Genomic DNA, 25,517 nt, shown 5'->3' with positions numbered 1-25,517 from the left:
GGAGTCAAATCCTTCCAACCAGGCTCAAGCTTAAATGATATTTCCTACTCACTAAAAGTATCATCTCATTTAAAATTGTGACTAAGGGTCAGTTATCAATTTAGCAGGCCAGTAGCAGCATGACACAGAGCAGTATCCATAGAGCATACTTCTCCCATAGTTGACCATTAAATTGGGTCTACACATAAAATAAGAAAATTGAGACAGGTATATTAGAATATCATATCTTTTTTCCCATCATTTTAAAAATTGTGGTCCAGCTGGGAAATTTGTGAAATATTCAGACAGTAATTCTCCATTTTATTTTTAATTAAACAGACATGGTATATGAGAAAAGGCAAACTAAGGCAGAAATAATATACTGATATTCTATTCTAATGGGTTCAATCAAAATTATTAAAAATTATAGGTTTTTTTCTTCATGAACCTCTCTTTTGGAGGTAGAAATCATTTCGATGGTTTTACCAAATAATCCAGAATGAAATATTAATCATTGCTTATCTCCGTAGTGAAAAAGTATGATTTGCTAACAATATCGATGATTTCAACTGTGTCCAGACCAATAGAATCCTTGATCCAGCTAGAAATGGTGGGGAGTGGAGGGTCTGGGAGCAGCACAGATTTCCACTTTTCTTCAGTAGCATGGGAAAACTGCTCCAGGAAGACCCTATGGGTATCTCAGAAACTTTCATGGGTTCTACCTCTCAGTCCGCCTCTTGACCACACCACCATCCACGAGGTAGCCACAGCCTTTTATTTTCCATGATGTGTTCGTGTTCACAGGAGCAGTTGGAGGCAAGTTTTTTGCTATCCCGTCTATACAGTGAATGCACTGACAAATTCACCAGTCCTGCCTTTCTGAACTCACCCATTAGAAATTAACAGGGCTTCCCTGGTGGCGCAGTTGGTTGGGAGTCCGCCTGCCCGACGTAGAGGACGCAGGTTCGTGCCCCGGTTCGGGAGGATCCCACGTGCCGCGGAGCGGCTGAGCCCGTGAGCCATGGCCGCTGAGCCTGTGCTCCGCAACGGGATGAGGCCACAACAGGAGAGGCGCAGACGCCAAAGGGAGATTCCATTCGAACTCAGAGACGGTAGAATTAATAATAGCTGCCCCGCCTTAGTCATAGACCCTATTGGAAAATAACACATTATATTTCTTTCGCTTCCAAATTGTCGTACAGATGCTATCTAAATTTTTCAAAGGTCAGTCGTTCTGTTTAAAATAAATGAAATGAAAGAAAAATAACATCTTAAATCAATCAGAGGTATAATTTAGATGAAACCAGAGGATCCAAACCTGCGGTCACTAAGGCCAAGATGCTTTATTCAGGAGAAACACCAGTCACTGGCAGAGCACTTCTTCCAGGGAGTCCCACTGAAGGCAGAGTGAAAAGTAAAACCACTGCCCCATTTCCACAGTTCCAATAAAATTTCAGGTATGGGGAATGCGTACAGACCAAAGCCCTGGGAATAGCCTCCTCCTTGCAGCTACTTCCTGTAAATGGATAGGAAACCTTGAATTAAAGTCAACCAAATCACTGAGGAGATGGTACCTGGTAAAGAGCTGGTAGTCAATGAACTGTTCACTCAATGAATAGTTAACCATAGCATCGTTTAAAATTTTGAAGGCTATTATAAACGTTACCTTAGGTAATTTTTTTATTAAAAAAATAAAGCAAGCTCAAGTAAATCCATATTTGAAAGGTTTGGTAGTGTTACAACATGATTCATCCAAGAACATTGTAAATAACAAGTGCTCTTGTATAAAGTATGATCCCACCAAAGGATGTTCTTCAAATATGAGAGATCACGAATAAAGCACTAACCCAGTTGCCCTGTGTTTATGATGTAGAGTAAAAGTTATCTTTTCCCTGTGGCCCTTTAAGGACACTATCACTCTTCCAGCAGCCCAAGTTGAAATCCTGACAACATCGCAGGGGAAATGGGTTCGAGCCTTGGTCCGGGAAGATCCCACATGCTGCAGAGCAAATAAACCCATGCGCCACAACTACTACTGAGCCTGAGCTCTAGAGCCCACCAGCTACAAATACTGAGCCCGCATGCCACAACTAATGAAGCCTGCACACCTAGAGTCCGTGCTGTGCAACGAGAAGCCAGTGCACTGAAACTAAGAGTAGCCCCCGCTCGCCGCAACCAGAGAAAGCCCCTGCGCAGCAACGAAGACCCAGCGCAACCAAAAATAAAAATAAATAAATAAATAAAAATTTAAAAAGATAAAGGCTTTTCTTATATTGGGTCAGTCACAAAGTCATAGATTCTACCTTTGCAACATCTCTAAACTTTGACTTTTGTCTCCTCCTTTCCACTAAATACTTTTTTAAATTTTTTATTTATTATTTTTGGCTGTGCTGGGTCTTCGTTGCTGCGCAGGGGCTTTCTCTGGTTGCGGCAAGCGGGGGCTACTCTTCGTTGCAGTGCACTGGCTTCTCGTTGCACAGCATGGACTCTAGGTGTGCAGGCTTCATTAGTTGTGGCATGCGGGCTCAGTATTTGTAGCTGGTGGGCTCTAGAGCTCAGGCTCAGTAGTTTGTGGTGCACGGGTTTATTTGCTCTGCAGCATGTGGGATCTTCCCGGACCAAGGCTCGAACCCGTGTCCCCTGCATTGGCAGGCGGATTCTTTTTTTTTTTTTCCTTTTTTTTTTTTTTTTTTTTTTTTTGGCGTTATGTGGGCCTCTCACTGTTGTGGCCTCTCCCGTTGCGGAGCACAGGCTCCGGACGCGCAGGCTCAGCGGCCATGGCTCACGGGCCCAGCCGCTCCGCGGCACGCGGGATCCTCCCGGACCGGGGCACGAACCCGCGTCCCCTGCATCGGCAGGCGGACTCTCAACCACTGCGCCACCAGGGAAGCCCGGCAGGCGGATTCTTAACCACTGTACCACCAAGGAAGTCCCTTCACTACTTAATATTAATCCAATACATTCCATGTTCCAATTTCCCTACATAAAACGTAAGCTCCAATAAATGTGTACCAAAAATAATAACATTTAATGAGCATTTACTGTCAGATACATGCATTATATTTATCTTTCATCTATTCTGTAAGATGGATACTATTGTTATACCCATTCTATGGATAAAGAAACTAAGGCTTATAATGGTTTAAAATTTAAACCCCAAGCCTATTTAAACTTTAAATAACTTGCCCAAGGTACCACCTGCTGTTCCTTGTTGCTGTACCTTTTTTTGTTTCCACTCATCCCTGTACTTAGAATATCCTTCGTTCCTCATCTTGCCTATTAAAGCCTTACTTCTCCTTCAAGCTCATATAGTGGCCTCATCCTATGAAACCTTTCTTGATCCCTCCAACTAGATAAAATCTTTCCCTCTTGTAAACCATCTAGCACTTTTTCCTTGGCCAAACCTCACATTATATTGTGGCCATGTTTGCACCTATTTAATCTCCGTTCTAACCTATATACTCCTTGAGGTCAGAAATGTTATCCATCTTTATACCTCCCACAGCACTTGACTTAGTCATGCTAAATAAATGTACTGCATAATTGAAATAATAGTGAAAGTGAAAGAGCTATCTATATTCAATATTTGTTCTAAAATATTAGTGGAGTTTACAGGTTCCTAATATGAAGCTGACTAAAAAATTAGTACTAGAGATTATCAAAGGAAGCAACAGGAATCCCAAGCTGATCAAAGAAGAGACTAATAAGAATCCAAATCGACTGTCTCTAGAAAAACTTTACCATTTTTTTTAAGTTTAAAATACTGCTATTTCTAAAGGTGATTTTGGTACCGTTAAGGCTGAAGTGCTTTTCTAGACTTATTCATTTAACAAACACATATATAAGACTTTGTTTCAGGCACTGTTCCAAGGCCTTTGCAAATATTTACTCATTCAAATTTTATAACAACCTTGTGAAGTAGGTTCCATTATTATCATCCCTGTTTTACAGGTAGAGAAACTAAGAAGTTAGGTAACTTACCCAAAATCACACAGCTAGTAAGTGACAGAGAGAGCTCAAATCCAGGCATCCTTTTCCAGACAACTCACTTAACTGCCAGTCTATCCTGCCTCTTTTTTTTTTTTTTTTTTAGTGCACAGTAATTCTTGAGTACTGTACAATAGACATTTTTAAAAATAATTTGGAGACTTTAAAAATCTTCCACTAGTTTAAAGCTTTTTTAAACATGATTTCAGACCTAAAAGTTGCAAGAATAGTACAAAGAATTCAACCAAATTTCCCAAATGTTAGTATCTTACTACACTGACTTTATCCTTTTCTCTTTCTTTCTCTCAATATTTAATTTTTTCTGATCTGTTTAAGAGTAAATTGCAGATATAATAGCCCCTAAATACTTTAGTGTGTTTCCTAAAGTTAAGGAATTCTATTACATAACCACAGAACAATGATCAAAATTAGGACCTTAACATTGATACGGCACTATTAGGGTTAGAACTTAATCTGTAGATCTTATTCCAATTTCACCAGTTGTTCCAATAAGGTCCTTTATTGCAAAAGAAAATTTAAGATCGTAATCTGCATGTCATTGTCCTGTCTTTCAGTTTTCTTTAATCTGTAACAGTTCCTGAGTCTGTGTCTCTTTCTGTCTCTTACATACCATAACTTGGAAATTTCAGCAGAGTACAGACCAGTTATGTTGCAAAATGTCCTTAAATGTCAGGTTGTCTGGTGTTTCCTGATGACTAGATTCAGGTTAGGTGCTTTTGCTCCCTCTAACACATTTAGCATACTGGATACTGTAACATCAATCTGAAATAATGGTAAAATGAAAAAAAAAATGAGGCTAGAAGAAGCACAGAGAGATGAGTGATGTCGATCATGAGTTTGGCAGAAACAGAACTTCTCAGGATTCCTCAACATCATATGTAGAGTCTCAACTATTTAAACAGGAATATTCTTGAAATATTAATTTAAATTTTATTTTAAAGTCCCCTAACTGTACCTCTTCTTTGTTTGTTTCAGTTATATGTTCACTGAATCACTATGACCTGACACTTGATCTCCTGAGAAATAGCCACCAGAAAGTGGAACAACCATTGCCTATGATTTTTGGATGGGATGAAGCCCTCAGTGAATGGTCATTGAGTTTTGTGGTTCAAAAATAAAATCCTTGGGCTTCCCTGGTGGCGCAGTGGTTGAGAGTCCGTCTGCCGATGCAGGGGACGCGGGTTCGTGCCCCGGTCCGGGAAGGTCCCACATGCCGCGAAGCGGCTGGGCCCGTGAGCCATGGCTGCTGAGCCTGCTTGTCCGGAGCCTGTGCTCCACAACGGGAGAGGCCACAAGAGTGAGAGGCCTGCGTACCGCAAAAAATAAATAAATAAATAAAATAAAATCCTTTATCACTTGGTTATGAAGAATCAAGTCTTCCTCACCTCTTAACCTCTTGGTGAACAGATACATCTGAATTTCTGAAACTAAACTAAGACTCACATGGAGCTGCTGGGGTTTATCAGAGTTTGGACAAGTGTGCCTCTTGTCCTGGACTGGCTGCCACAAAACAGTTTGTATTAGTTGGGGCTCTTCAGAGAAACAGAACCAATAGGACATATATACATATACAGAAAGAGATTTATTCTGAAGTGTTGCCTCCTGAGGTTATGGAAGCTAAGAAGAACCACGATCTGCCATCTAGAAGCTGGAGGCCCAGTCCATGCCCAAAGGGCTGAGAACCAGGGGAACCAATGATGTAAGTCCCAGTCCTGCCCAAGAAAAGGAGCACCAAAGTCTGAGGGCGGAAGAAGAAGGATGTCCCAGTTCAAAGAGAAAGGTCCTTCCTCTGCCTTTTGCTTTAGTCAGGCCCCCAATGGATTGGATGATGCCCACCCACACTGGTGAGGGGGATCTTCTTTACTCAGTCTACTGATTCAAATGCTAATCTCCTCTAGAAACACCCTCACAGACACATCCAGAAATAATGTTTTACCAGCATTTTGGGCATCCTTTCGCCCAGTCAAGTTGACACATAAAATTCACCGTCACACGGTTCTTAAGCATGACCAATAAAACATAGGGAGCAGAGATTTTTCAAAGATTTAGCACTGTCTAAACAATCACAAAAATCCTTTCAGAGATAATAGGGCATCTATGCACAATTCAACAAGGGATCTCAACAGAAACATTGTGCCAAGGGTTCCCCTTTGTCAAGACCAGGAAAGAGTTTGTGATCTGTTTACTTAGAGGGAAAAAATCCAACTTTCTTTATGAGCTAAAGAACCAAATACAACTGTCTACAGCAGTTCAAGAGAATTCTTTCCCCATCATGTGAGCTTCACCTTACTACCATATTTTTTTTACCTAGGGAATGTTTTTTAAACTTTTTTTTCCTATTAAGATTGCCAGTAGGCTTCCCTGGTGGCACAGTGGTTGAGAGTCTGCCTGCCGATGCAGGGGACACGGGTTCGTGCCCCGGTCCAGGAAGATCCCATATGCCGCGCAGCGGCTGGGCCCGTGAGCCATGGCCGCTGAGCCTGCACGTCTGGAGCCTGTGCTCCGCAGCGGGAGAGGCCACAACAGTGAGATGACGGCGTACCGCAAAAAAAAAAAAAGATTGCCAGTCACAGAAATAGAAAGACTAAAATTGAATCAACAGATTCTATTGCCTGAGTGAGAGATTTTTCATTTCTGAGAATTCTTACATTTAGAATAGAGACATTTAAAATCGTTTGTCTAAGTTCACAAGGCATAACAAATACATATTTCTTTAAAATTAATAATTTGAAGGCTTTTGCTTGAAGTTGTACACTAGGTTTTAAATTAACATTAAGCATTCTAACAATAAGAAATTGAAGGTCTCAGTTCATAACTGACTTTTTAACTGCTTCATAGAATACACAGAGAAATTGCCAAAGCCCATATCATCAACGTAAAAGTAGAATTATATAAAAGGTTCACGCAGGTGAGCATTTAAATTTAGATTTATGCATATAATTTAGTTATTTTAGATGGGAGACTTTGATGCAAAGGCTTCTTTTTCATTAAGGTATGAAAGAAAATCCAAACTGACAAATCTCTTGAATTATCAAGTAATTTGAGAATAAGATTGTCTTCAATGTAATTCACTATACAGTTCTGGAATTGCAGTTGCAGTACTGGCATGAGGATAGACATAGAGATCATGGAATAGAATTGAAAGCCCAGATACCTGTAACCAACTGATTCTCAACAAGTGTGCCAAGGCAATTCAACAGGGAAAGAACAGTCTTCAACAAATGGTTCTGGGACAACAACGTATCCACACGCAAAAGAATGAAGTTGGATCCCTAACTCACGCCATATACAAAAATTAACTCAAAATGGATCAAAGACCTAAATGTAAGAACTAAAATCATAAAACTACTAGAAAAAACCGTAGGCCTTAATTTTCATGACCTTGGATTGGGCAACAATTTCTTTAAAAAAAAAAAATACAAGCACAAGTAAAAAAAGAAAAAAATAGATAAATTGGATGTCATCAAAATTGAAAACTTTTGTGCTTTAAAGTTCCCTGTCAAGAAAATGAGGGGGAAAAAACCCCACAGAATGAGAGAAAATATTTGCAAATTATATATCAGATAAGAGTCTAACATCCAGAATATATCAATATAAAAACTCTTACACTGCAATAATGAAAAGAAAAATAACCCAATTTAAAAATGGGCAAAGGATTTGTAGACATACCTTGGAAGAAGATACACAAATGGCCAACAGACACATGAAAAACTGCTCAATATCATTAGTCATTAGGGAAATGTAAATCAAAGCACAATGAGATATCACTTCACATCTGCAAGGATGCAATAATAAAAAAAAAGGACAATAACAAGTGTCGACCAGGAGGTGCAGAAACTGGAACACTTCTACATTGCTGGTGAGAACGTAGAGTGATACTGCTACTTTGGAAAACAGTTTGATGGGTCCTCAAAATGTTAAACATAGGGCTTCCCTGGTGGCGCAGTGGTTGAGAGTCCACCTGCCAATGCAGGGGACACGGGTTCATGCCCTGGTCTGGGAAGATCCCACATGCCGCGGAGCGGCGGGGCCTGTGAGCCATGGCTGCTGAGCCTGCGCGTCCAGAGCCTGTGCTCCGCAACGGGAGAGGCCACAACAGTGAGAGGCCCGCGTACCGCAAAAAACAAACAGAATGTTAAACATAGAGTCACCATGTGACCCAGCAATTTTACTCCTAAGCAGTTGAAAACATAGGGCCACACAAAAACTCATACAATAATGTTCACAGCAGCATTATTCACAATAGCTCAAGATGGAAACAACCTAATCCATTAACTGATGATTTGACAAGCAAAATGTGCTATGTCCAATTCATGGAATATGATTTAACCATAAAAAGGAATAAAGTATTGACAAATGCTATGAGATGAATGAACCTTGAAAACTTCATGCTGTTTTTTGGTTTTTGTTTCGTTTTGATTTGTTTTTTCATGCAAAGGTAAAGAAGCCAGACTCAAAGACCACATATTATATGGTTCCATTTGTATGAAATGTCCAGAATAAGCAAATCTACAGAGAAAGCAGAAGCCAAGGACTGGAGAATGGGGGATTGGAGGATGACTGCTAATGGGCACGGGATTTCTTTGAGGAATGATTAAAATATTCTGGGATTAGATAGTGATGATGGTTGCACACTCTGTAAATACCCTTAACTGTACACTTTAAAGGAGTGAATTTTATGGTATGCAAATTATATCTCAATTAAAATAAATAAAAACAGGAAACATAACTGTGCCTTTGAATTGTTTACTAGTGTAGAAATGAAGGCACAGAGAATTAGCAAAATTGCCCAAAGTTAGCAGTGGAACCTGCATTCTGATTTGCAAATCTGTGTATTCTAATCTACTGTTCACTGTGACTAGCAGGGTCTAACCCAACTCCCATGTTGGAACTGTCACCTGGTTTCTGGTTAATTACTGAAATTTGATGACAAATCTGGCAGGAAACATTTCCTCACCTACTCACTCTGTAAAATGCAGTGGCTTGATATCTAAATCTACCTCTGTATTATCAGTTTATTTAAGATCAAATTTTAAATCAGTACACAGTGACTGAAAACCTTGCACATGCCCAGTCCCATGCACGTTTCTGGAAATGCAGAACTCAAGGTCAGAAAGTCAGGGAATTAGAGATATAGATTGAGAAATCAAGTGTCTGGTGGTGCTGGTTTAAGTCCTAAGATGGGAGGAAATTGCTGGGGAAGAGCAAGCAGAGGAGAGAGGAACTAGAACGGAACCCAGGGAACAGATGTTTCAGAGCCCTCAGAGATCAGCCTGCCAGTGACAGGCACTGATAAGAAGTGGTTAGTGAATGATAGAGGCAGGAGAAAGCTACCCTACCTGATAGGAAACCTTGTATCTTATCACATTACATTGTTATTATCTGTTTACATGACCGTCTCCCTTGCTGTTCCCTGAGCTCCTTGGGTTTCTGCCTCCCTCTACTGCAGAAAAGTATTTCAATAAGTCACCAAGACCCTCCAAATTGTCAGACTCCATGGACTTTCACCACTCCTTCTTACTTTATCACTGTATTGTATTTGATACTGTAAACAGACCATTACCTTATTTTTTCTTAAAATGTGGGCATAAAAATGGTGCTCCCGTCCTGGGGGCCCAGAATGGGCGGCTCCTGGACATAAGGCTGAGTTGGTGCTGCAGAGAACCCTCCTTGGACGTGTGCCATTCACCTCTCCCGAGCCCCTCACCCTCCCAACTCCACCGTCTCCACTGCAGCACGAAGATCAGTCAGAGTTCTTTGTGATGCTGCCCCTATGAAGCTCTACCCAGGGGATCCCACCACAGGAAACAGTTAGACCCAGACATCCATAGAACAGAATGGTAAGAGTAGAGTCCTGGCTTCATCCAAACACACTGCCTTGTACAAGCTTCGTGACCCCTCTCCTGGTCCTATCCCCTTTGCAGGAGCCTCTTCCTCCGTTGACTGTCTAAACTCTGGCATGCTTCCTCCCTAATCTCATGGTGCCAACCCCAATCTCTATATAAACAACTTATCAATTTACATTTCTCTTCCAGATCTGCTCCTGAGGTCCAACACCATATATCCATCTTGTCCTTAAGAAACCTCTCAAATTCAACATGCCAAGAAAAGGAACTCTTTCTCCCAAGACATGTTTTTCTTACATTTCTATTATCATGTACCCTTTAACCCAACCTGCAATCTAGGAATCATCCTATCCCTTTCCCTCTCCCCAAACCGATTGATAAGGTAATCCGATCCATTCTACCTCCACAAGGTATCTTAGATCCAACAGCATTCTCACTAGTGTGCCGCATGTTACAGCCTAATCACTGCTTCCGTAAACTGATGCCATTAACTCCCTACCTCCCATCGTGCCTTTACTCCATACAAGCCTCCAATTCACTGAAAGAGTGATCTTTCGAAAACACAAAACTGAATATTTAATTTACTAAATGAAAAAGTTTCAATAACCTATACCATGGTTCCCACACTATGCACAAGTCACCCTTGGGCACCGCAGTGAACTCAGGTTTGCTGTAGGCTATTTAATTTTTTTGAGGGAAACGCAGCAACATCTATCAGACACCACACACACTACCACTATTATGGCATTTGGAACGAACTACTCAATGAATGGAACTGTTATGTCTCTTGGCCTAGGGCATCATGAAAAAATTAGAGAGACACTAAGGGTGCAGTGAACTGAGAAAGTTTGGGTACCTATGACCTACCAAATGTCTTCAAACCCTCTAGCATGACATAAACTGGTACCCACCTCTCCAGCTTCATCTCTCTCATCACGCCTTGTCTTCTTCCCTAGTCCTACTCTTCAATCCAGCAGACAAACTTGCATCTCTCCAGACATGTCCTTTCTGCCATCCTGAGTGGTCAGACTCTGGCTCTAAGAGAGTAGAGACATGGTCTACCCAGGGTTTAGGGGTGAGACCGGATACCCTTAAGAGAACACAAGATGAAGTAAACAAACCAAGGAAGTCACTCCACAACCCCTACACTGGGTGGATTCTGTATGAGTTGGATAATCTGAAGTTAAAAAAAAATTGGTTGACTATTCTTCAGAGTTTCACATGTATTTGTCAGGCCAAGGAAAGGGGAGGGACCAGTGCCGTGGTCCTCATCTTCTCCCCCTTTTCTATAGAGGTCTGTATTTTTCTAGGGCAGAAGGCAAAGAGGCAACCAACAAAGCAACAGTAAGACTGTCTTTGTTAATGGCCGTACCACCCCTTCCTTCCCTGAAAAGGGGCCTAGCACCTGAGTTATATAAATGACTGCTCTTTTCTCTGTGCCCCACTTTATCTCACTTTATCACAGCACCTCTAATATTTTTGCACTTACCTGTTCACCTGTCTTCTCCGCTTGACTATAAACTTGTGGAGGGCCAAGACTATGCCTGATTTGGTTCTGTATTCTCCTCACCTAGCAGAGTGCCTGATACATAGTAAGTGATGAATGGATAGTTGATGAATAAATTTCAAAGAGGGTGTGGGTGAGCCCCACGAGAAGCTCAAGCAAGTTAGAAAATAAAGTGTCCATTAGACTGAAAAGTCCAAAAGTCACTGATGATAGCAGTTAAAGATGTTTCTAGAGAGTGACAGGGACAAACTGGTTTGCACATGCTGAGGTGCAAACTAGGAGACGTGGCAGTGCTTACTAAGTAAAAACCACTCCTGCATTTCCTCCTTGCTATACAGAACTTCAGTTTTCTTTAGGCATCGAGAAGATTCCCTTTGATGTGGAAACACGGGCCCAATTCCTAAACTATATCAAAATTCTGACTGATGAGATGTAAGAGGAAATCCTTTGGTGGGGTGTTTTTGGAAAATATTTTACCTCCTTTACAAGGCTAAGGCTGATTAAGAATAAACTTTCTGCCTGCCTTCCCACCTTTGCACCCATGGTGAAGATGTGATACTTGAAGTGTAGCAGCCATTCTACAACCATGAGGTAAAGGTCAAGCGAATTTCAGAGCTGTGACATCACTGAACCCCTGAGAAAATATTAGCAACTCTTTACCTACGGACTTCTTGTCACGTTAAAAACAAAAACAACAACAAAAAAAAACAACCTTCTGTTTCAGCTGGGTTTTCTATTACATTCTAATTTATACAGGAAGAAAGAAAAGAGAGACAAGTGAGTATAGACCCCTCTTTTTAGTAAACATAGTACAAATAATACAGATTAGCAGCTAAAAGACAGTTGTTTTCAGTTGTCTTTGGAAATGAGGCTGGAAATGCAAGTGTAATGAGGGTACAGGGGCCTCTAATGCCAGAGAACAGACTTGGACTGTAATTCTGTTGGCATTAGGGAGTCATAAAAGGTTTCTGAGTAAAGTTTTAGAACTTCCAGAAGGTTACTTTGGCATAATTAGCAGGATCCATATGTGCCCAAAGAGTAATGCATCTCATGGCATTTCCATTTGACATGATTGTATTGGCATCGCCCACCAATGCATATGGCAGGAGTTCATACAACGTGGGAACGCCCCTCACTCAGCTCACACATGAGTAAGCGAAATAATAACCACGTTGCTTCCCCATGCTTGTTGGCCTAATACTAACAAACATAAAGTCTCAAAGCAAATGAAATATTACATCATTTCAGTGCTGCCATAATATGAATAGCCCCTGGGAAAGTTACAAGCAAACAAAACTTCTGTTAATGAAAAGTAACAATGGTAGAAATATACATTGTATGAACTCCTGCCACGTAGAATGAGAACATGAGACCACATATATACTTCCAAAATACCAATTCCTGATACTCAATCTGCACCAAAAAAATTAGACGTGCCAAAATAACATCTTGCATGCCAGGCCTGAGACTGATTTTTCAAAAGTGTTTCTATAATGGTGTGGAAGGTTTTTAATTTACTTCCTTTTAAAAGCATTTTTAATGATTACATCATATAAGAATAAATGCTCTTATGCTTATTCATAGTTTCAAACATGTTTCTCTCTTCTCACTAAATGTACTCAGAAAACAAATAAGCTTACAAACACCAAACTAGGGAAATCTCTGTGATGTGAACATCATATAACAAACACAGTAGAGGAAAAATACTAAGGAATGGTGTTTACTTTGTCATCATATATGTGAACACCATCCTACAAAGATTATTACTAAGAAAAAGAAAAGTGTCATTGTTTGTCTTTTGCACTGGGAATTGATGTTAGAGATTTTTTTAAAATAAATTTGTTTATTTATTTTTGGCTGTGTTGGGTCTTTGCTGCTGCGCTACGCACAGGCTTTCTCTAGTTGCTCGAGCGGGGGCTACTCCTCGTTGTGGTGCGCGGGCTTCTCACTGCAGTGGCTTCTCTTGTTGTGGAGCCCAGGCTCTAGCCCAGGCTCTACTTCAGTAGCTGTGGCACACGGGCTTAGTTGCTCTGCAGCATGTGGGATCTTCCCAGACCAGGGATCGAACGCATGCCCCCTGCATTGGCAGGCAGATTCTTAACCACTGCACCACCAGGGAAGTTCCAAAGATTTTTAAATAAATTATAACAATCTTTTTTAAAATACATTTATTTATTACTTACTTATTTTTGTCTGCGTTAGGTCTTTGTTGCTCCTCGCGGGCTTTCTTTTTTTTTTGTTTTAGTTGCAGCGAGCAGGGGTTACTCTTCATTGCTGTGCGCAGGCCTCTCATTGCGGTGGCTTCTCTTGTTGTGGAGCACAGACTCTAGGTGCACGGGCTTCAGTAGTTGTGACTCGCGGGTTCTAGAGCGCAGGCTCAGTAGTTGTGGCACACGGGCTTAGTTGCTACGTGGCATGTGGGATCTTCCCGGACCAGGGCTCAAACCCGTGTCCCCTGCATTAGCAGGCGGATTCTTAACCGCTGCACCACCAGGGAAGTCCAATTTTAATAATCTTATGATAAAGTACAAACAACAAAAAGGTTAACATCCTGCCATAGGTGGCTCTGATCTTTTTATAAAGAATTGATACCCCCTTTGGATTCCTTCCTATTCCCCTCCTTCCTTTTCTCCAAAAGGAAATCACTTTTGAAGTCAATATATATCCTTCCTGGTAATGGCACTACACTTTTACTTCACATGTGTATATCTGTATCCTTTACTTACATTATTCATGTGGAAATTATTGAATTCTTTATATGCTATTTACACATTCTGAATATTAATCCTTTGTCAAGTTCATGTCTTGGAAATATTGTCTCCATTTGTCCTTTTATGATGTCTTTTGTTATACATATATGATTTATTTTAACACAATTCAATTTATCCTTTCCTCTATGGATTGTGCCTTTTAATGTTTTAAGAAATCCTTCCCTACACCAAGGTCATAAAGATATTCTCCTGTATTTCCTTCCAATATTTTTAAAGTTTTGTTTTTCTTATTTAGGTTTTTGGTCTATCTGAAATTTAATTTGTGTGTAGAGTAAGGAAGGGATCTAATTTTATTTTTGTCCATATGAATGTTTGTTTTTAAATGAGAAAAAATAAAGAAGGAATTAATCCCTCCTTACAAACTAAACTCTTCAACATCAGATACCATGTCTGATTTATACCCTTCTCCCCAATACACTGCCTCGATGGGCTTTGAACATTACTAGTACTATATATCTAGATATCTAAATATATGATACTTTTTTCTAGCCCCACTTGCTTATATACAAAGTTGTCCATCTAAAATAAACTGAGTTGTGCCTTAATTTATCTCCTTTGAGCAGGAAATAACATCTTAATAGTATTAACTTGGTATTAAGTACTGAATCATTCCAATTAAAATGAAGGGTAATAATAACTTTCTATCTTTGCCTATTTTTAGAAATCTTGTCTGGAAAAAAGAAAATCTACCTACCCTTCCAGTGAGACTCATTTTATTTGTTCATCTACCAGGAGAAAAGCATAACAAAGCAGCAGGAGCCTGGATTAAAACCTATTTTTAAAAGACATAAAGTCAACTATTTGAGTCAGAGAAAAACACATGCAAAACTCAATTTGATAAACATATCATGAGGATAGCAATTCACAGATTTAGACTCTTAATAAGGCCTAGTTCCATTGGTTTAGTTCTTGCAAGACCTACTTCCTTTCTCCTTTCTTTCATAAAGAAATAGTCTGAAAGTAAGATATGAACATAACCTAACTTTAATCAAAGCAATAAATGAAAACCAAGGAAGGTAATTTTTAAAAAGAACCATTCTAAGATTCTTTCAAAGAATACTAACCTGAGACATTTTTTTTAAAAGATTCTCCTTGTAAAAGTTTGAAATCTTTTCAAATAATTCCAAGAGCATTAGAATCACATACGGGAGGAGCACTTGTATTTTCTTCTGGAGGATATGGTTCTGACAGACCTCTAGAGGAGGTGAAACTGGCCAGAAGATTTGAGAATAAAGTGAAGTGTAGTTGGTAATAAATATACTGGGAAGCAAAATCAGTTTATTTTCAAATATTGTACGGAGACTAACCTTTCTACCATGACTAAAAGACGAACTCAGGTCAGAAAATGATGTCACTGCTTTAAGATTTGTATTGACTGAAGCTCTTCACTTGAAATAGCTTCTTTCAGCTGGTTCTTTAACAGAACCAAGGCAAATGCTGCCCAACTCCCCCTTAGCCTCCCCCCCCAAAAAAAGCAAAAACAAACCCCGACACTCTCTACTACTAAGATAGAGCACAATCAGGAAATATCACCTTCTGCTCTTCTAACGTAGCAACATATTTCCCACTGTTTCACTGAAGAGCGCTTAGAGACCTTGAACCTCAAAATCATAATGCGTCTAGAGAAACTATCCGAGAACCACAATTGGGGGGTGTTATGTATTCAAAAGCATCGGTCTCTTTTGAAAGAGTTCACCCTCTTTTTTTAAAGGATCAAAGTCAACTATGAGTGTAAAAGGAAAAGTCATTTTCAAAAAGGTCTGGCCTTAAAAACATAAGTATCTTAGTGCTTGGGGTTCCCTCTGCTCAAAAGAAAACAAGAAAAAGTGATTAATATCGCTGTCTTCTCTGCACGCTTCTCTTAAAATGGTCTTTGGAAGTCCCTTGGGAAAATGAGATCCACCTATCCGAAGTATGCCACGCTCACGATCACTGCAAAAACGATATTCTAAGCTTAAAATATATAAAAAGGTATTCACTTCTGCGTAAGCCCTGAGCCGCCTCCTGGGCGGTGACGCCTGGCTGGTGGGACGGCGCCGCGCGAGTCCGGGCGCAGAGCCGCGGGGGACGAGGGCGCAGGGTGAGCGCACGACTAATTAAAGGAGCTGTTTGGGTTCTAAATAAAACCTGTCTCTACCAAACCCACTCGCTACCTAGCCTCACCGTCCCTACCACCCCCGCTCCCCGGCACGCAGAAAACATCAAGTGAGACGGGCGGGGGAGCGCGAGCCCAGAAAGGCAACTGAGAAGAGAAGCGCCTGTGACACAAAATGGAGAAGGAGGAACCGAGAGGGGAAAGGAAAGAAGGAAAAGCGGGGGAAGGAGGTGGTTAATCAGAAAAGCAAAGGGGCGATGGGGTAGAGATTACAGGGAGGAGAGCCGAGGAGGGGGGCGTTGAAGGACTAGAAACACAAAGTAGACGAAGTAAGAGACAGAGGAAAGAAAGACGTCCTAGAGGCCGAGGCTCCATTTTCAGCAGCGCCATTTCGCTTTTCCTTTCGCCGCGTTTTGTTTGGTTTTGTTTGCAGCCGGTGGACGGGCGCCAGCGCAATTCTGCAGCTTCAGCAGCTTTGGTCCGACAGATGGGGAGGGACGCAGGGCCCGGGCGCTGGCGCGGCCCCCTCCCCGTCCTGGACGTTCCGCTCATCTCCCGCCCGCGCTGCTCTTGGCGGCACGGCGGCCCCCCCCACTCGGTCCCCGGCCCGTAGGGGAGACGGCCCCGGGGCCCGCGGCGACACCCCCGGGGCAGGCACACAGAGCCCTCCAATTCGCCCGCGGCGTTGGTGGTGGGCGCGTGCCGCAAAGGGATGGAGGAATCGAGAAGCGTCGAAGAAAGAAAACGAAAAAGACAAACTCTACCCGAGGGGAGGAGGGGAGGGCGCACCCTGGGCGGGGGAGGGAGGCCCGAAAATAGACCTTTCCCGGGTAACTGGGGGCCCGGCCCGCCTTCGGCCCCGAGGTGAGCAGCCCGCAGAGCACCTCCACCTGCGCCCGGCGGCGGGAGTGGCGCGGCCCCGTTCGCGCACTCGCGCCCGGGCTGCGTCCCCGGCCAACCCGGAGCCCTGCTGCCCGAAGCGGCGCCGGGCCCAGGCCTCCAGGCCTCTCCCGGGCGCAGCCGGAAGAACGGCCAAGGTCGGGCTCGGCCGGGAACCTCAGGCGGGCCCGGAGGGAAAGACGGGCCAGCGCCAGCCTCGGGGCGCCCGTCTGAGAGGCGGCACGGGACGCCGGTCTGCGGGGTGCGAGTCCCAGGGATTTACGGTGCGGGCGGTGCCTCGAAGCTCCTTCGGGGTTAAATTCTGGAGCAATGGGAGGCGGTTCAGGAAACAGAAAATCCGGTTTTCTCACCCCCGACCCTCAACTGATGGTTTCCGTCGACTGAGTGTCCGTTGTAAGAGTGTCCAACACGCCCTGGGTACCTTTACTTCGTACTCCTCTCCTTTTTTTCTTCACTTGCACTTGACATTGTCTTTCGCTCAGAGTGACGTCCTCGCCGGCGCTAGAGGAGCCCCCGGCTCCCCGGCGCCCGCACCCCACCGCTAGGTACGCGGCACTCGCCGCCCCCGAGCCTCTAGGGACGAGTCGTGGGGAGACGCCGGGCAGGAAGTCCGTGCGTCGGGGGCTGCGGCCGGTCTCGGCCCAGCTCCCCGCGCGGACCCGTGCAAGGGCGGCCGCGGCCAAGGAGGCACAGCGGCCAGACCCGCCGTCGGGTTCCGCTCCGTGCTGCGCGGCGAGCCAGCACAGCCGCCTCCTGCCTCCAGGGCCCTCCTTCCTTCCCCGTGCAGAGATGTGGTGGCTTGAGGCTGGAAGCCAGGGCTTCTACAGGCCGGTACAGCGGAGCCCGTAAAAGGTGTGGACTTGGGATCACCGCAGTGGTAACCGAACCCCGCAATGTCCCGGGGCGTTTCGGTTAGCGCTTCCTTGGCTTTGCACCTAGAAAAGAAACGTCTTCAGTCCTGTGCGCCCCGGCTCACTGCGTCCTCCTTTCGTGGTCAACTCTAACAACACAGCACTGTGCGTGCCACCGGCCCCTGGAGTGTTCGGATAACTCAGACCCCGCAGTAAATCAGACGCGCCACCCAAACTTGGCGCCTTCGAAAATCTTCCCGTGCGGGCGGCGGGGTCCTGGAATCCACTCGCTCCGCCAGCCACGCACGCGCAGGCCCACCTGCCGCTCTGCCTTGGACCTCGTAACTCGGCTCTTCTATCGCCACTACTACATTAATCGGCCTTTACATTTTGAAATAACATTTAGGTTATTTCCAACAGTTGCTCCTTTATATAAATAGTTATTCAGATTACAGATTTCCACAAGGAAAACATGTCTTTCTCAAACGGGGGGGCGGGGGGGAACCACCCAGTTTCTTGTATTCTTCAGTTAGAAAAGTTGCATTAAAATGCAGATTTCGAATTACTTCAGGGTTAAACTCTTTTCCCAAAGAGAAAGCTCGATGGCTAACCTCAAACTTTAATCTTGACATCTTTAGTTATGGTGATCTCCTTGTTTTTTGTGATTTTGAAACACAAGGAGATCGATGCTAAAGTCAAAAATTCAAATTCAGAGGGCTGTCTATGATGGTTTTAGAATATTCCACAAAATTAAGAAGTAAAGAATATTAACAAGCTATAAGGCCTAGTTCACAAATCACACTGCAGCTTCGGTTCTGAAACAGATAAAAAGGACCGCAGGAGATTTTAAAAATTAAAGTATTCACAGTCTGGTATAGACACTTGTCATTTGACAATATATGAAATTTAAATTGAGCATTGTCCATAAGTCTCATGCTTATATTATGTTTCTTGGATTTACTCAAGTTTTTTGTGCTTCCCTCTTTTGTGGGAAAGCTTACATATAATGCACTATGTTTCTTTTAATTTAATCATCATTTTTCTCTTTTTAAGTGCAAACTCAAAAGCCATTTAGAAAAGGATATTTTATGACAGACAAATACAAGGGCAAATAAAACTTAAGTACCTTTCTCATCTCTCAAGGATCACTTTCTTCAGAAATAAAAGTTGGAAGTAGTAGCTTGGCAGGTACTCTATCCACTCTTAAATCTAGCCTCTGAATGCAACTGATTAGGTATTAAGGCCTACTTTTTTTTTTTAACATTGCAAAGCATTTATTAAACTCTTAAGAGAAACTTGGGTTTCTTTTCCTAGGTCCATGAACTGATTAATTTTCAGTGTAGAATAAAGATCACTGTGTTAAGGTACCCCACTTCCAGCATTTCATGTGTTAAATAGTGCAAAGCAGTATGCAATTCAAAAAGAAAAGCATCTCTGTTTGATAGATTTACCCTGTAAAAGAAGGCATACAACCACTGTCTTAGAATTAAAAGAAGAGGCAAATTTTAAGTAGAACTCTTATGTTTGATTCAAAATCCATTTAGAAAGATAGTTAATTACCTTCAGAGCAAATTTTTGGCAAGATAGTTCTTAGGAATACAAAAAACTAAGTCAGAAATGTCCAATATATGGTAGTCAACTTATACAATTTTTACAAAACTCCATTATTATTTTTAACATTACCTATTCATCTCTTTGTCTTTCAAAATCTTAATATTGGTAATTTATTGAAGACTTTTAAGGCACTTCTTTATGTTTAGAATTGCCTGCTGTGTTACATCATAAGTCATAATTGCTTCAACCCACTGAAATAAGTGTATTTAAAATGTTCCTTATTTGTTTTATGAATGCCTCAAGTTTCAAATATCTGCAATTTTTACATTTTGAGGTACATTTTTTTAGTGCTAGAATTGTTATATGTTAGCACATGGAATACATTCAAGTATTTCATTCTAATAGGATAAAAATGTAAATGCCTAAAATAAGGTACGTACAGTCACAGGAAGCAGCAAAGCAAATAACCTCATTTTTCTATAATTCTATTGTCGTTTTAAGAACATTCAATTAAAAACATAAAGTAAGTTATTTGCTAAGACCTTATTTTTGTACTAAAATATTAAAAAGTTTGCTAAGACCTTATTTTTGTACTAAAATATTAAAAAGTAATACAGTTTGTATTCTCTAGCAATCCCTTCCCAATCCATTGCTTTATTAACTACTCTTCTGATTATGTCCACTGGATACCAAGCATGATCAAACACTTAGATAATGAAATGAAATGAAATTTTAAAATTTCCCTTTTAAAAGTCTGATATTGTTTCTTAATTGTTTTATGAGAAATAGATAGTTAAAAGATTTTAACAATTTTAAACCTAAAATTAAGATAAACACTTGCACTCATTTATCAAATATACAGAATTTATTGAAGTCCAAGGTCATCTGAGCAATAAATGTGTTGAAAATAAATATTGAAATACAGTAAGTTCAAAAGTTATAATTCTTTACATTAACTGGGAATTTAAGAATAGTGTTCTTTTTATTTAATATGTCTTGCTTTAGGAGGGCTGTATATGATACAGAATATCCTAAGAAAAGTGTGTGTAGTGCTGGTGGTGGTTGGAGGGCTGGTGGTGGGAGTTATTGAGGTAATCTTACTGCTTTTTTTAAATCTACATTTGTTTGAAAACATTTTTGTTTTCAGCTAAATATTTGGCAATGGGTTCAATGCCTCAGAAAATTTCTCAGATAATTATAAAGACCTAAAAATAACAGAGTAAAAGAATGTTGATCAGCTAAAATGCTATAGTTTTCATGTCACAAATAAAAATTGTATGTAAGCCATTGATCTTAAGTGGTATTAATGAAAATTCTACAAATAATACAGAAAAGTTGCGTAGTTGTGTTACTGAATTAAAAATTATTACTACAATAAATGGAATATTTTATTAAAGTCAGTGATCTTTTCAGTGGTTTTAACACATTTTAATATATTGTTTTAAATTCTTCACTTTACTATAGTACAAGTCTTCTGAATAGAATTGTTTTTAAACATATAGAATACCCAGCTGATTTCATACATTGGGAATAATAAGAAACTACTAGAATTCTTGGTTACTAACAATGATAAATGCAATGATAACAGAATTTCATAAATCAATTATATGCTCCATTTGAAGATTACAAAACATAATTAACTTACTTGACATTAACACAAACAATGTTTTGTTTCTTCACAGAACAGGCTATGAGCTGTTTTCAATTATTTCAATGAAATGCTGTCCTCTAAAATTAACAAATGAATGAACATTTGCATACTGTACATTGTACTGTAGGCAATTTAGAGTGGGGCTACCCAATTGTTTTTCTAATGATATTTTGCCTCTTACATAATTTATTTTCCACTGAGGAACTAGTGATTACCTAATTATTTTTTTAACTAACTAACTTGGTGAAAAAAACCTCCTAAAGTAAGGTATTATTATTATGAACGCTGTGAAATAAAATTAATCATTTGAAATGGCATGTAGAGATTGTGATTTTGCATAAAAGAGTTATGTGTACCTTGTGCCATACTCTCCCTTACAAGAACGAAGGAAAAATAGAAACACATATGTAAATGATTAAAATAAACAGTTTCTGGTTATATAAAACAAAGGAGAGTTTTATGCGAAGAAGGGGTTTGTGCAGAATTCCTGCCTGCCTTAGTCACAGGTGGAGTAGGCAACTTGCTACTTGGTACAATTTCAAGGGCAATTGCAAGGAGTGTATCCTCCCTAAATATTTCCATTACCCTTTATTGATGCCTTCAAATTTTTAGCTTAAATGTTAGAACGTCGGTAAAATTCAAGTACTACTGAGAAAACTCACATTCTCAGCTGTTACCAGTAATTTATACCTTTGAATGCGTGTCAGAGCTAATGTTGGTGGAAGGAAGAGAAAGTTTCATGACATTGAGTAATTAATATGAATGGAGAGAACTTGAGGAGGTGGAAGGGGCAGAGAGAGGGCTAAGGATGGGAAATTGTTGAGGAACAGAGACAAACTTTTTTGTGCACAATTTTGCCTGGTCAAAAGTAACTGACGTGATAAAGACCCATTTAAAATGAGTAATTAATGATCTATAATCCATTTTATACCATTCCTTATATCTAAGCAATTAAGTTATCAGTGTAAGTTATAATGTGGAAAAAATGAATTAATTAGAGACTTCAGGTGCAAACGACTTGAATGTAAAATGCTCAGATCATTAAAGTCACGTGTATAAAATAGAAAGTGAAATATTGGTTGGATTATGTATTTGACAACCAGATAATTAATCTGTCCACATAAATTAACTAGATGATTGCTAAATTTCAGCTTTACTGTGAGCTGTATTCATATATATCATGACAAAATACAGTCCCAAATCATTTTTGTAAGTTTTAGATTTTTTTCTTTGTATTGGTTATATTAATGACGATTTCCGTAGTGTGTAGAAATTAGAACACATGACAATTCAAAATCAATTGTTAACAAAGCCAAACAATCATGTAATGGTTTGGTTATTTCATACGTAAACCAGACTCAGATTTTTTTCTTTTTTTTCTAACAAACTGGTTCCAATCATTCAAGATTCTATCCTAAAAGCGGTATTTAGCAGTTTTCAGACAATTTCCAAGCAAATGAAGATTAACGAATCATCAGTAATTAAGTTTCGCTTCCTAATTTAAAGTAAAACATGAATTGTTGGTCAAAATGCTAATGACATAAAAGTGAAATTCATGAATATCCCTTGTTCTTAAATATTGAACAAATATCAACTAATCACTGAATTAGCCAACACCAAAAACTATTGAAATTCAATAACTTATCTGTGATCAAAGATGTATTTCAACAATCTAACTCTTCTTTAAGTTTAAACAACTGGAAACCATTTCTCAATGGTGCAGCCTTTCTTAATATTAATTCAAGAGACTTGGAGACATGTTGCTGATATTGGAAGCTGATATGTGCTGATTCGTGAGGGAATTGTTTAGCTTGTACCCGGGTCTCTGATGAAGGGAGACACACTTTCAGACACATGCAGGCATTGCAGACCCCAGACTTTTTTCCTAGCTGGTTATCTGCTTCCTGAGACCAATCTGAATAGCCGGTGAGTGTCTCCTTCCCAACCTGACTTGATTTTGGTTTCCTATTTTGTGATTGCAAGCTGAATATTTTTCACTCCCATACTCCTAACTTGGGCTTGACAGCTAAACTGTGTTTTGAGCCTACTTTCTTAGTGTTTGTCTTTGAAAATATCTTGATCTCTTTCTCTGATCCCCGCCTACCCATCCCAGCGAATGGGAGACACGAACACAGTGGCTGCGCAAGCAGTCAGTGCTCTTTGTTCTGGTAGCCTGACCACCCCACCACCTGCCCTTCACGAAGAACAGGGACCTGTCATCTGTGGACTGGGCTTCCCTCGCAGCTATGCCTGATGTCAAATGGTCCAGGAATGAGTAACCGTGTGCTCCCAGAGTTGTTCTAGGGTTTCTTTCCATTTCTTCTACCAACTAGATCAGTGAGTAGTATTTTTTGTTTGTTGGTTGCCAAAGATGACCTTCCACCAGGTTTATCTGAAAACCTGGCCAATTAGCCCATCTTCAGTTCAAAGGAATAGAGGAACTATCACCAGTACCCACATTGGCTCAGTGCTGGGCCAGCCCCAGCAGTGACTGGGTACTTGTCTTCTTAGAACTAGACCTCCAGGTATGGAAGATGGAGAATATGAAGGCCTTGAGCAAGGCCTCGTGTTCCTGGCCTCATCTTGGCCTTCATGCTGAAAGCCTGTGGACAACACCATGGCTCTGTCTGTCCTGGTGTTGGATCCCCTCATCCTGGGCCGTTGCCTTTGTTCTGCCCTGTGACAATTTTGGCCAAATCCCAGCACACCTGCGAAGCATCTACACCAGCAATGTAATCATAGGGAGCCAAAGCCAGATAGTGTTCTTGCAGAAAATGAAATAAACGTTGGTGCTTTAATTTATCACATTTCCTGCAACACAGCTCTTTCCGTTTTTACTGACACCCAACTACCTCTCTCTAGGATTCTGACGTAAACAAATGGATGGTAGGGTCTAACCCTACTACTGAGTCTTTTACTTCCTTGAAGAGTTGCTTTGGTCGTCTTATTCCCAGACATACTTCGTTATAATTAACTCAAGTATAGGGATTGCGAACCTACTTGTGGTTTTTTTTTTTTTTAATCTACTTTTCTAACATGTTATTTCATTATTCCTCATAGTAAGTTTATGAGGACAGTATTATTAAACTTATTTTACCAGAAATGCAAGCATATTTTCTTAGCTCATATAACAACTCACATTTAACCAAACCTTATACAAGTATATGAAGTGCTTTACACATAAAGGCTCTGAGAAGTGGGTACAATTATTATGACATTTTACTGAGGAAAGAAGCCTTAGAATACCTAGTAAAGTGATGGAGACTCTTACCACTGTTACTAACAGCCTTCCATACTGTCAAATCCAGTGGATCCTTTTTTTGTCATCTTTTTCAACCACATGACACCAGTCAATCCTCCTAGATAGACATGATGATTGCTGGCTCTTTTCCCCACCTTACTGGTCTCCTTGGCTGGCTCTTCCTTCTTTACCTTCACTCTCAGGGATGAAGCTCCTTAAGACAGGATCCTGTCCCTCTCCTTTACTGTCTCTACTCTCTTTCCCTAAATGATCCCAAACATTCTTAGAACTCTATCATAATCTGTACAATTACAGCATTTATACCTCTATCAGAGACCTCTTCTCTGAGCACGAATTTATCTACCTAACAACCTACCTGATATCACCATTTGGATGCTCCATGGGTATCTAAAATCACATAATACATCTAAAGCTAAATCCTTGACCTTTTGCCTACAAATCTGCTTCTCCCCATTCTCAGTGAATGGCATCACCTTTTACCTAGCTGCTCAAGTCAGAAACCTGGAAGTCATTCTTTTCTTAAAATTCCTATATCGACTTCGTCATCAGGTTCTATCAATTTCAGTCCAAAATGTGTCCTGTCTTTCTCTTCTTCTCTATCTTGAAGGCCACCATATCAGCTCAAGCCACCATACACTCTGTGTTACTGTAATAACTTCCTATGGGGTCTCCCCTCTGCGTTGTCCCTGAAATATGTTCTCCATCCAGACATTGTAATCCTTTATATATACTTTTTTTAGTAAAATTTTCACAGAAAAATGCACAAACCATAAATGTTCAACTCGAATTTTCACAGCCTGAACAGACCCGGATAACCAACACCTGAGTCAAGAAATAGAATGTTATCAGTATCCCCAAAACTCCCCTCATAATTCTTCCCAGTCATTACCTCTCAAAGGTAACCACTATCCTGACTTCTATTGCCATAAATTAGTTTTGCCCGTTTCTGAACATTATATAACCGGTATCAACATGTTTGAAACATAAAACATATTATGACACTACAGCCTAAACTCCTCAAAGGCTTCCTTTATACTTGGACTAAAATACAAACCTATTACTGTGGCCTGCAAGTCCCAACACAATCTGTCCT

The 25,517-nt window shown here is 40.8% G+C and overlaps 2 long non-coding RNA genes across 3 annotated transcripts; both read right to left on the bottom strand.

The window, feature by feature from the left end:
• Positions 1-210: 210 nt before the first annotated feature.
• LOC116749216 lies at positions 211-13,562 on the bottom strand. Of its 2 annotated transcripts, none has more exons than XR_004348538.1 (4): positions 13,524-13,562; positions 10,745-10,923; positions 1,298-1,495; positions 211-1,130 (listed from the first exon to the last, which is right to left on the bottom strand). It is a non-coding gene; the product is annotated as an uncharacterized LOC116749216 (long non-coding RNA). The 2 variants fall into 2 exon arrangements; XR_004348539.1 differs by having other exon boundaries at positions 211-1,375; positions 1,458-1,495.
• A 262-nt stretch (positions 13,563-13,824) lies between these two features.
• Positions 13,825-16,982, bottom strand: LOC116749184. The gene is made up of 3 exons (XR_004348529.1): positions 15,176-16,982; positions 14,806-14,883; positions 13,825-13,854 (listed from the first exon to the last, which is right to left on the bottom strand). It is a non-coding gene; the product is annotated as an uncharacterized LOC116749184 (long non-coding RNA).
• Positions 16,983-25,517: the final 8,535 nt, after the last annotated feature.

Source organism: Phocoena sinus, chromosome 2 (assembly GCF_008692025.1).
Source record: "Phocoena sinus isolate mPhoSin1 chromosome 2, mPhoSin1.pri, whole genome shotgun sequence".
NCBI lineage: Eukaryota > Metazoa > Chordata > Mammalia > Artiodactyla > Phocoenidae > Phocoena > Phocoena sinus.
Note: the sequence above shows the minus strand (reverse complement) of the source record. Positions and strands in the feature narration are given on the sequence as shown.